This window comes from Falco peregrinus, chromosome 3, assembly GCF_023634155.1.
Source record: "Falco peregrinus isolate bFalPer1 chromosome 3, bFalPer1.pri, whole genome shotgun sequence".
NCBI lineage: Eukaryota > Metazoa > Chordata > Aves > Falconiformes > Falconidae > Falco > Falco peregrinus.
The window spans coordinates 84,981,345-84,994,867 of NC_073723.1; the positions used below are offsets into that span (position 1 = coordinate 84,981,345).

The 13,523-nt window shown below is 38.5% G+C and overlaps 1 protein-coding gene across 7 annotated transcripts in view; it reads right to left on the bottom strand.

The window, feature by feature from the left end:
- Positions 1-13,523, bottom strand: part of CTNND2 (catenin delta 2) — a 679,304-nt gene that overhangs the window by 651,065 nt on the left and 14,716 nt on the right. The window lies entirely within an intron of this gene.

Below are 13,523 nucleotides of genomic sequence, written 5' to 3' on the forward strand. Positions count from 1 at the left end.
ATTTAATTTTTAGAGCAGGAGAAAATCTGGATCTCAGTGAAATGTCACACTGAAGAGAGAAGCACAGAATAGACCAATGTTTCAAAAGGGTTTTTTCCACCATGTTAAAAATCATATAATACATAAAATGCAATGCCTCTGCTATTTAAACAAAATGTTTCGTTTAACTTCTTTATTTGTCAGAATTTCAGAAACTCCGCATCTGCAAAGTTTGCTCCTCAAACAAATTTCCATTCCTCTTCAGCACTTGTGATACTCAAGATTACTAAAATATATGTTAATATCTGGCAAAGATTATTTCAGTTTATGAAAGATTGAAGGCTGAGAATGAGTGAGTTTATTTAAAGATATACTTGAAAATTTATACTGACATGTGAACCGGAGTTTAGTCTGTGCACACCAAAATAGCTTGGCTCCATCACCTAGACACCTGAGAAATCACAGACTTCTAAAAAACAGCAGGCAGATGGAGTAACTTCCATTTTCCAAAACAGAGCTGTAAAAGGTTATTAAAGCTCTGTAGTAGCATGCAACTTCATGTTCTTCCTCAAACTTCAAGATAAATATGACATTAAATGAAAGGACACCTTTTAATTCAGCATTTAGGAACTAATTCTGACTAATTTTAACTGACTTCTGAACAGCGTCTGAACTAGATGCAAATGACAAATAGTTGGCGTTCATCTGCAAGTGTTGTTCCTGCATCATAGATACACTCATCTGAGATTGAATAAATACGCTCCATCTCCTCATAAAGTGGAAGCAGCTGTGATAACTGATTTTTGGCAACTTCAGTCCCCATCTACTTGTAGGTACCAGAAGCAGCCTCAATCTCATATAAAACTAATTAACCCGATAAAACTACACCATAGCAAAAACAAATGCCAGCTTCATCAGTGAGAGCAAATACCTAACTCTTACACTGCATTTCCACAGCAATTTTGAAAGCATTTTATAGAAGGTGGTAAGCAGATGTGTCTGTACATCCCAGATCTGCACATGGATCTTTCACCCCACCTTTTTCATGTCATTGCAAAGGCAGGTAATCTGGGCTCTGGCCAATAGACCATGATGTTAAAATAAGGAAGAACTAATTATGGCGGGAGCATCAGAGCTCAGCAGATCTCATAGTAATGAAAATAAGATTCCATCTTTATGCAGCACTGCAGAATGGGAAGTTTATGTATTTTCTTCCATAATTTCATGCTAAGCAGGAGAATTTTCTGCTTTCTTGACAGGAGAGCACACTGCGATAGAGCCCTCGGAACAGGCAGGAGGAGGCAAGCGCTGTAATGGCATCATTACCCTACATTGCAGCCCACAGTGGGAAACAAATCCTTTTCATGCCACTCTCTTGCCCTCTGTAGTTCAGGTATTTGAGAAAAATGGGGTTGAATAGATCCTGGTTCATGAGGGATAAAAAACTAAGTATCTTTTTCAGAGGGTCTGAAAGAGACTACATCTTGAAATACCTGAAGATAATGAATTTTTGGTCAATCAGCACAGAGCACTTCAAAAGCATGTTAAAAATGAGGAAGCCACCGTACACCGAGACATACAGTAACAGCAGCAAAAGTCCTGCTGAGACTTTTTCTTTTGTACCCTTCCTCCCACCAAGGAGGGAAACATGCTGCAAGTAAAAGCCTTAAGATCAGGACATGGATGCAACAAGGAAACTATAAAAAAGAGTGTGGGAAGCTGGAAAAGGAAGACCTTTCCTAAACCAGCAGCAGCAGTTCTGGTGGTTGCATACAGAAGAGACCACAGAGCCCCACAAGTTGTCCAGGGTGGAGAAGCAACAGCTGGAGTTTCTCCAAGAAGACAAAAAAGGCTGCACCCTTTCCCAGTAACTGACTTGAGAAGGACAGCAACCAGGTTTCCTTTCCCGTGGACCATCAATAGCACATATCCTCACTACTTAAAAAAGCAACATCCATAGGAACGTTTAAATTAAGCAATGTGGCTCATTCACAGGACTTTTTCTTGACTCAAGCCCCTACTTGGTCTGGGATTGTCACCAGCACCACCACCACAAGCCGTAGTTCTCCTGGTAGGCATCAGACAAAACACTTACACTGATCAGACTGCACAGCACAAAGAGGTTCCTAAATTTATATTTTACTTTGCTAATTACCAAGGGGTAGAGCCTCCCAAAGCAAGACAAGCTGCCTGACAGTTTTCCTGTGCCAAATTATTAATGAATAATAATAATAATAATAAATCCTACCACATCATATAATAGTAAACCTAAGCTTTCTAATGCAAAGTGCCGTAATGCTGTCCCAAGCTGAATTAATCTCCACCGTTACACACGGGCTTATTAAACCACAGTAGAGTGAAAACAAAAAGACCGTATTATTATCACTCGGCACCGCCACTGAGAGCCCAGCGGGGAGCCAGGACACCTTGCATGAACCACACTTATTTCACAGCACTGCTGTTGGCAAGACCCTGTGAAGAGCATCCGAAACAAGCGGTGCAGTTATTCATGAGCTAAATGGATGCCAGAAATGCCAAGTCGAGGATAAAGGGAAAACAAAAGAAATTTGCTCCTCTCTTTTCCTCTGACAGAACTGGTAGGTGGAAAAGACAGATCTGTTACTCTCCGTTCTGATGTCTGCATCGGCATGGAGGTTTTGGCCAAACCAGGAAATGGCTTCTGCTCTCAAACTCAACATAAAATTAGGCTTGAAAACACAGAATAGCCCTCTCAACTGCCAGAAGAGGGAAGGGAGCTAAGGACTTTTCCTGCACTTCCACAGATCGATATGCATATCCTCTAACCACCAAAAAACAGCAGCAGTATGAAATGCACCAAAGCCATTGTACAGGAGAAATCCTTACAGCGTACACATAGTGAAGAGACTTTCTGTAACAATGACCTAGACAGATATTAAACTAGCAGGTGTTTAACACGCATCTGGGAGACAGACAATGCACTATTAATCTCAAAGAAAAATAATGCAGCATGATAACGTGACATCTGGCCATGCACAGTAAAAACACTGTAAAACATTTATTCTTCCATATTTTCTAAGCAAGCAATGAATCTTCTAATTATTCACAAAGCCAGGTTCAAAAGATGACAATGAAAACATTTGAAACATCTGGGAGAGCTTGTATTTTATGCTTAGTGAAAAAGGATGTCAGTGCTTGTGGATCTGATTCTGTCCATGTTTATCAAGTCTTCCCCTTGAAGTCACTGGCTATCTGTGCACAGGAGAGGGCACATTTGTGTAAGCAGGATCCTAAAAGTGAAAATAAAGTTCAAACAATGTAATTTCAAATCATGTTTGAATCTGGCTTTGTTCTTTTGTTCTCCTCTGGAGCATTTCTGTAGCCTTTTTGCGAGTTATTTACCTGTTCTTAAACCATTCAAAAGAAGAAGTGGTCTTAATACGTCTCTTAAAAAAAATAAATCATAAGATGTAATATCACTTTGCAACTGCACACAGCAAGTGCCTATGTGGAATTAGGTGTCTCTGGGCACCAAGAACAGAAGCATTAATTATTCTGAAGACAGAAGCAGTGTTTCTTCAACTAAGCTAAAAAAACAACCAACCAAAACCAAACCAAACAAACTTCACACAAAGAATACCCTCCCAAACCCCCACCCTAATAAAACTAAAATGCCTTTCTGAACTAGTCTGAACTCCACTAATAGCCAAATATATTAATGGGTGTTTATTTAGAACTAACAACTGAGTTATTTAAACAACCTTCAACAGAATTGAAATTATTTTTATAGTCTCTAATGTGCTTCTTGCTGAACTTTCTACTGTATTTCTGAATGCTGACAAAATGCTGCTTATTGTTTTCAGTAAGTCAAAATATCCCACCAGTTTTTTTTTAAAAAAATCTCACACCCTCATAAGCATATTTTTTTTTAAGATTCTTATTTTATCTGCACAAAATTGTTAGACATACTATTTCACTCTGAGGTAAAGCTAGTCTTAAAACACTAGCAGGTCCACTACCTCCTCTGTTAAAGTCAAAGTGAATTTTAATAGATTTACCACAAGGAAGGGTGCAAAAAGCAAACTGGACTGAATCTTGTCCTGATTACTTCAGCTTGGGGATGTTTGAAGGCCCCTTACGTAATGCTCTTCTATTTCACCTGACATTGCAATTGTTTTCTCAAGCATGATTTGTACAAATCAAGAAAGCATCTTCAGTTCCCCTTTCTCAAAGCCTTATCTTCAGCACAGCAGCTTCCCTCCCAGAGTGACAGCTCTAGACCCAGACTGAGGCGCAGAGCTGGTTCTTGCACCTTTCAGAAGACACAACTCATCCAGACCACACAGCCCAACAGCAGCATAAAACCCACATCTCTCTTGACAAAATCCAAACTGGCTCAAGGAAAGCTACACACCACTTAAATGACTTCACAATTAACCTACTACTTAAGAGAGAAGCTTTGATACTTTAGCCAAAGCCCTCAAAGAATAATTCAAGAGGCAACAGAGAGAACAGAGCTTGACTTTTTGGCTAGCAGGCAACTGCTCAAGGTCCACCAGCACGGAGCCCTTCAGAAAAGAGTGGATACTACTTTAAGATTTCGAGACTTCACTTCTGCCTAGAGCAAGCAGGAGACCACAGTCATAATTTGCTCCAAATTATCTGAAACAAGTATTTGGGTGCGTATGTTACTACCACTAAAAAAAAAAATAAATATCCACAGATAAGGAGTCTATTTTAAGAGGCTAACAGTTTGACAACCCAAACAGAGTAAGTACAGGACTGTGTTAGCATACCCTGAAAGAAAAGGGTCCTATGAAACAAATGCACTTGAGTAACCAAAATACAAATGAAAGCAATGCCGTGCCACATCTTTCTGGGCAAACAGGGAGTACTCACACACCAATACACTGTCTGCAACATGGAAGAAGTAGTCCAGAGTAAAAACCAATTCTGAACTTTATTCTTGTGATAAATAGCCCAATGTACTTTTTAAAACCCCAGAAGTACTGCCTTTAAGCCAGGCTTCTAATTAGCCACAAATATTTGAAGTATGCAGCTGTTAAAACACCAAGTTTAAAAATAAGCACAAGAATCATTTTCTACTTGCACGTGCACATCTCTTTCAATTAGTTATGAGATGCTCTATTTCTGAACTCGTAGTTCACTGAAGAGCTGTCACTACTGTAATTGAGGAAAAAATACTGAAGCCTCATTATTATCTGATCCATTTCAATTTACAAGTGTAAATGATTAAAAACCACAAAAAAAGTGACAGTTTTGGTCATCACGTTCTTAGAAGAATTACATTGTTCAAAACTACTTACCATCACATAACAAATCATTTCTGTATCATTTAAAGGTGCTTAGGTTACATCAGTCATTACTCTTCAGAGAAAACATAATCATTAATTGTCATTGTATTTTGGGGGAAAGTAATGCATACTGGTTTGGAATGAGCTGGGCAGAGGCACTCAGAGGGCCCACGCATTCCCTTTATTTGCAATGCAATAAAGTGCAACACTACAAGTTACAAAACTATGTTGATTGACAAGTTCCCCGTTATTCATAACAGGTACTATAATTTCTCAAGAAACTTTTCTAACCACTGTAATTTTACACAAAGGCCCACAAATGTTTCCTTTTACAAGGTATTTACTGAAGTAAATCACAAAAAAGTTACCTTGTCAAAGGAAACGTTTGTGGGGAATTTAGTAAAATTGTCTCCACCTATAGTGATAAGCCACTATAAACACTGCATATGTATTTCATTATACTATAAACATCTCATTGTCATATACTAATTAAATAATATACTATAAAACAAATACTAAGTAAATAAATAAAATTCATATAAACTGAGTTCACTACTACAGTCATAATTCAAGTTCTTTGATTTCAATCCCAATGTCAAAACCCTTTAAAAAAAAAAAAAAAAACAAACCAGCAGCAACCAACCAACAAAACACCCACAAACAAAACACAGAAGCCTCACAAGTATTTCCCACGCACACACACCAACCAAAGTTTATAATTCCAGGACCTTCTTCGCCACCTTGGAGATTTAGACTGTTCTTCCTCACACGCAGGTAACTGACACCATGACACAGTTACCCCATAGCAAGACAACATGTTTAAGTACACACACACACGCGCAACAATAAAAAAAAAAAACAAACTCACAAGATTCATTCTTGAAAAGCAACAAAATCATCACAGGTGGCTATCAATATTGGGAAATGGACCAGAAGGTAGATACAAAATATTACCTATTAATCAACACTACCAAGAGTAGACTGCCAGCATAAAGGGATGTAACACTAGAAATTCATGATGAAGAGAGAACTATCACTCACTATTACTAATAAATCTATCTCTGTGTAACAAAATCGATACAACTTACCCTAAATATAATTCCTCGAGTAATAAAACTCCAGTGGTACACTATACAAGACACATCAAGGTTTTGAAAAGAGAAACTTTAAAACACAGGAATGAAGGTTTAATGAAAGATTTCTAGGTGTTCAGAAACCAAAAGCTATTCACTCACTAGACTGTGATACCTGGATTTTATAAAAGTTGTCTGTAGTTTTTACTGCAATCGTAAGAAGTGATCTTTATTTCTTAAGTAAGGGATCTGCAGAAGAACAAACTAGAAATATCAGTCCCTTTCCCCCTCCTCTTTAAAACATGAACAGATGCTCTCTTGCTCTTCACAACATGGTCAAGACATTTGAAATTAATAAAGTTTAATTAGCACAACTGAGAAGCCTAAATTAAGTTTCAGATGTGCCAGTCAAATAAATCGTCATAGCTGCAGAAGAGACATGCTTACTCTTAAATTACAAACCCAAGTATCACCACACTTAAGGCTGTTGAAAACCACAGTGTTCTACATAGCTGTCCAAGCCTATACTGTACTAATGCATGGAAGAGCTTAAGCCTCATTAGGCTAGTTGTTTATATTATTATTAACACACTAAGTGGCACGTATCATTTTCAGTATTTGGATATTCAGGTATTGCCAAGTACTGAAATACTTACTAAGTCTGTATTGATTGTAGAGTCAGGTTTAGGAACAAATTCTAAAGTTACCACGAAAGGAAAGCATGATACAGAGTAATGCTCATACTAAGGTGCAGAAGTGCTTACACCAGTATCTGAACAGAATGGCATCATTTTAAGGCTACCTCACCATACTAGTTGAGTTATTTTAGAAAGTCATCACAAGCATTTATTACAATAAAAGTAAATTGACAATAAGCTCAATTTCCTATGTTACTCAGGCTTAACTGGTTTGTGTGTTACATCATATGCACATCATGAAGAAATTCATCTCTGTAGCTTAGCACACAACCATAGCAGAGACAAAACTAACTCCAGCTTCAGCATATTTTGTTACCAGCTACACTTCTTCAGTTTTCCTTCTAAAAACCCCCACTCTTACTACATTCATTATGCAATAAGTCAATTAAACAAAATTTGGAAGACATTTATTACCATTAAAATTCTAAAACATTTCAAAACAAATCGACAAACAAACAAAAGATCAAAATAGGGCATCATCAAAAGCATACTTCCAGTACCTTTTACTCTATATTAGCAAGGATTCTATTTAAGCTGAACTCTCCCCTATACTCTTAAGAAGTGGATAGAAGCAAAATCCTAGAAACAACCAGAAAAGGCAATCAAATGCTATAACTTGCCTTCTGGTGCTAGCTTTGAGGAATATTTTAGAGAGCAAGATGGAATTCTGATAGTTTAGGAATTTCAGATGGAGAAAGGACCAAGTCCTTAGGTCTGCACATAAGATTTTGTTTGCAATTTTAAATTCTGTAAGATTCTTACATTCCAGCATCATGAAATGAAAAAACAATTAATCCAGGGTTTACTGCACCTATAAACATATGATTCTCTTGGAATTATCCCAGAACCAGTGGTAATATAAGTAATGCCATCAGTAATGTAACCAGTGGTATTACCTGGTATTACCACTGATGATTTAGTGTAGAAACAAATGAGCTTCAAGTATATTTTTCAAAAGGAAGGACAGAATACACAATCAGTACACTAAACAATAGTGAGCAACTGAGAACAATTTAAATAATCTGAAATGCATTAGTTCAGTAATTAATTAATTAGTAAGGCCAGAAAACACTATCATTTGATCTAATATCCACAGTAGAATAGTTTACCAATCTGACTATTCATGTATTTTAAATACATATATACATAGCATTCAATAAATATACTACTACTGCCATTTGATAGCTTTATTTCCATGGTGAACTACAACCAGTATTAAACATCTAAACGCATTCTAAAATCAATGTGTTTAATATCAGCCACCAACTCCAACTCTCATTGTTTTATTTGCTACAAAATTAAAAAGCCCTCCCACCAGAAATCACTTCCCTGTGAGGTACTGGCGGACTGCAATCAATTTACTGGTAAAAGAAGATAATTTAAGCTTCTTTATCATCTTCTGCAGGTGTTTTTTCTAGATCGTGATTCAGTCTAAGGCCTTTCTCAATACACTTGCAGCACCTCAGCTGATTGCACTGAAGGGTAAGGACCCTTAATTTTTTGGGTTTTTTGTTTTTTTTTTTTTTTTTTTGAGGATCATTCAACTAACTTTTAGTCCAATGCATACGATATGATATTTGGGGGGATAGATTCATCCCTCCTCCCTTTTTCTTAATCCCCAAGTTTTGCTCTTTTGTACAAATGACATCAGATTTTCTCTGCACTCTCATGATTAGCTTCATAAATAAAACTACCTTATTTTTTTAGCAAAACCAATTGATTCCATCAGTTCCATCCATTAGTCTTCTCATTCTAACAAGCCTATATTTTATAGGGACAACCTTTTCTCTTTAACTAGCCTTCTCCCACCATTTTCATGATGTGTCCTCAACACTATTCAAAATGGTCATCTCCAGTTAAGAATATATCCTGATATTTTTTTAAGAGAAGTTTTTTTCAGGTGCTTTATTTTGCAATGTTCTTAAAGTCCACTTTAGATATGTCATGTAATTAATCTATATTATTATTATATAAGTACAATTTCTGTAGACTAAATACTGATCTTTATGATAAACCACTATAAATGCCCTGTTAATACATACAAATTATGAAATACCTTAGGAGTTTATATAATTTGGGCCAAATCCCACTGGTTTTACTCATGTAAATAGTCCCACTGATGTCAACGGAGTTTTGAGAGTAAATACGAACAGGATTTGACTATGTTGACCAGACTACAAAGATTTACCAGACCTTGAGAGGTGGAAGAAATGCTCCTAGGTCATATACAAACTCCCCAAACAATTTTATCTTATAACTGAAGCTTCCAAATACCAACAAAACCCTCAAGAACCTTCGTCCCTGACTGTTAATCTGTGTTGATGACTCTTATTTTGACATACCATCTTATTTTTGAAGATATACTTCATTAATATCTATAACCACTTTAAGGTTGTGCACAAGGCTGTCATTAAGAAGAATTCCTAGGAATATTCTGAACTAAAATATATCCAGGTATTTTTGGCACACCTATACAGAGAGAGATAACAGACAAAGCAAATTTTGTGTCTCTAACAAGGTGCACCAGGAGCAATTACTAGCCTACTGCTTCTTCTAGTGTCCTGTTCACCACTAGTTGTGGCTAATTGGCAGTGACGTTGCTCAATATATAGTCCAGCTGGCAATATTTTGTCATGTTCTGCATGTTTAGCTGCTATTAAGCAGTGTTTCTTAAAAAACATCTGGTCTAGTTTTTCTTAAACTGCAGTTACATGTCAAGAAGTCAATTAGGAATGACTATTTAGAGAACCTGTTCCTGGAGCTTCAACCCTGTACCTGTCTTGACTACTGAACACTTCCCCTCCCCCTCTGTTGTGTTTTCGTTTTGTGGTTTTTTTCTTCCTTTAAACGTAGTGTGCGCCTGAAGCTTGCTGGGGCTTTTGAAAACCTAGCAACAGTGAAGGGCACAAAGTTGGGCACGATTAAGAGTTACAAAGGAATGTGAAAATCTCTTAATTTGTAGACATCTGGACCTTGCTGTTATAGGAAGCCTTGGTGAAAACAACTATTTATCTTAGTGTATGCTCTGTGTGGCTTTAGAAACATCATGTATTCTTTGTGTTTGGGCAAATTATGAATAAAGATTAAGTATGTTTAAAAAAAAAAAAACCACATCCAAAACCAGTCCTGTCAATCACACAGTGCCTAGTATCAAAAAAAAAACCCTACAAAAAAAGACATCATCACAGAGTAGAAAGACTTCAAAACCAAAATTAAAGGAGCAAGCATTTTAAGGCATCTGAATTACTGAAAGCACTAAGAGCTTTCAGGAGCTGAACTCTGACCTGCACTTCTGAAGTTGGTAGCACAGGACCCAACAGCTTCTTTAAACAAAACCAGGTTTTGGCACCCTCTAGAGGTTTTGCTCCCACAAAGAAACAACTCGGAAGACAGATCATTATAATTATCATAAAACTTGGGAGAGCTTACAACCCAGAACTCAAGCCCGTAACCAGTGCAGACTGGTACAAAAAGGCTTATGCAAGAATGCAAAAATAATACATTAGAGGATCAGTTCTGGTTCATTCTGTGTGATCAGACTGTTCACCTCATTCAATTAGTCTAGGACTTCAGGAAGAACACATAACAATTAATACTCCTCTGTCAAAAGACAGGGAATCTAGTTTCCACCACATAACTTTGGAGCTTTATAAAATTTAATATGTCACTTAGTTTATGAGATATTAAACTTAACCTGAAGACAGCTAGCAAAATATTAGATCAACTATCTATGCAACACATTGTAAAACAATATTCCAAACTTTTAGTGTCACACATATTATTTTCTTTATGAAGTGGGATTTAAATTTTATTCATGTTCTCTGAATAAAAGCAGTATTAATTATCCAATTTTCCATCATTTGCCCAGCTACTTCCCACCAAACCCTGTCCACATAAAATAGGAAGGGAAAAGAACTTTCTATTACAAAACTACCTTTCTGACTTTTTGATCGAATCCGTGTCAGATGCAACTTCCTATATTACGAGATGTGGAACTACCTGTTCAGATCTCAGTAGGTCTTGCTTTCCAGATCCAAGACAAATGTGCTCAAACATTAATCATTAATTTTCCACCGTCACCCTGTAAGTCTGAGAATATAGTGTTTCAAGCAGTCGTGCAGATTTACACCACTTCCTCAAAACAAAGTAGAAAAGAATAGCTCATTTTAGATGCTTCATTATGAAAGAAGAAAAAAATAAAAAAAACGTTATACAATCTGAATATTAAAGAGGCATTTCCCATTATCAGTGATAACACAGAAATGTAAATTTCAACTGTGAGATGTTTATTTTTAGGATAGTTTGAAATTGCAAGCCATTAATCCACAGCTTTCCAACTCAGAGACCCTTAGAATTTTGCTGCAAACATCTCTCCTGGGCTCTGTTGAGAAAGTAAATTAAAAAATTAAAAAAAAAAAAACCCAAGGATCAGGGTGTCCAGGGTATCCCAGGAGCAACTGTAAAAAGGGAGCACACTGCATATACTTCTCCAGTTCCACTATCAAGTAATTTGAGGCACACACATCACTTTATTCAAAGTAGACTCCCATGTCAGTGACTGGTGAAATTAAATGAAGGCCAATCGCTAGCAAAATCCTACAGCATCTGCTTTGGAGGAAACTGTAATGAGACTCTTGAAATACCCTGATGATGGCTCCTCAGGGATCCAGCTCTAGCTACTGTGAATTTTTCATTTCAGGAGACTAGTTCTTCAATGTAGAAGAGTTGGTCTCGGGCCAGGCGGAATGGTGCTACACAGACACCCTTACTGCAGGCATATGGGCCCTACTAGAAACCATGAAAAGCTCTGAGCTCCTTTAAGTCCTGTTATGTCTGAGTTTTCAGGCAGCATCAGAACATTCATTTGCCATCTGCCTGCCAAGAAACTTCTCCTGCAAGTTGGACAAGCCGCAGTAACCAACGCAACTGACATCCTTGGGATGATCACCACATCCAACGTTCAATCTGAAGACCACACACAGACTGCCATTTGCAGAGAGACCAGCTTGTCAGCGGGAACACATCAGGCCCATACCCAAGACTCTTCCCTGGTCCCAGACAGCTACCCTTCCCAGTTTAAACCTCTGTTCCTCATTTGATATTAAGTAACAAACTTAAAACATACCATAGCCCACTAATACCTGAACTTCTTTGAAACAAGGCAGATGCCGAGCAGAAGTCAAAGAACAGCTGCAAATTCTCTAGAAATGCAGCAGACCTGTGCACAGCTCTCCTGATGTGGCCTTATCGGTGCTGCACAGAAGGGAGGAGTCGCTTCCCTCCACCTCATGGTGACGTTTTCCTTAATGCAGTCCAGGAAGCCGCTGGGTCTTCCCTGCCATGAGAGCACACTGCTGGCTCATGCTCAACTTGTCCACCAGGAACCCCACATCCTTCTCTTCAAAGCTGCTTTCCAGCCAGGTGGCCCCAGCATGTACCGGTGCAAGAGGTTATTCCAACCCAGCTGCAGGACTTGGCATTTTGCCTTTCAGCTTCACAAGGTTCCTGTCAGCTCTTTTCTCCTGTTAACCTGTTAACATGGGTCTGAATAGCAGCACAATCCTCTGGGAAACCAGCCATTCCTCAGTTTTGTATCATCTGCGAACTTGCTGAGCATAGCTCTGTCCCACCACCCAGAACATGAACAAGGATGTTAAACACTACAGGTCACAGCAGTGACCCCTGAGCTACACTGTCAGTGCCTGGCCTCCTGGACTTCATGCTGCTGACCACAGGCCTCTGAGCCTAGCAGTTCAGCAGATTTCAGCCCACGTCACTGTCCATTTATCCAATCCATACTTCAAGAGCTTGTCTACGAGTATGTTATGGGAGACTACCAAAATTCTCCCAACAGGTCATAATGACACTCACTGCTCTCCCTTCATCCACCATAGTCACTCATTGTAGAAGGCTATCGGGCTGGTAAAGTCTGTCTTAGCCTTCATAAATCAATACCGACTACTCCCAATCACCTTCCTCTCCTTCATATGTTTGGAAATTATTTCCAGGAGAACTTGCTCCACCCACCTTCCCAGGGACTGGCCTGTAGTTCCTTCTTGAAGGCAGGAATGACATTTGCTTTCCAGCAGTCCTCAAGAACCTCCCCGGACTGCCATGACCTTCCAAAGATAATTATTAGAGACTTTAAATCTCCTACAACTAGTACAACAGTACAATTTTTAATGCAGCTGACGGGCAGATGCCATGGTGAAGTGGATCAGTACAAACTCCTCCGCTCTCCAGTGAGGGAACATACCACTGCCTACCAGGTAATGCTGAAGCCGCAGCCAGCAGATCGTTAGCATCTGATCAGATACATTCTTGCATCTGTAACAGAGTCCACACAGGAAGAGAAGGAAAAGCCCTACTGGAACCATCCAGAGACAGCCTGGTTGTCACAGACCCGTGATGAGATCCACAGAATTTCCCGTTACCGTGGCCAGAGAGTGAGCTCTGGTTCTCCCTCACTCAGAGCAGCC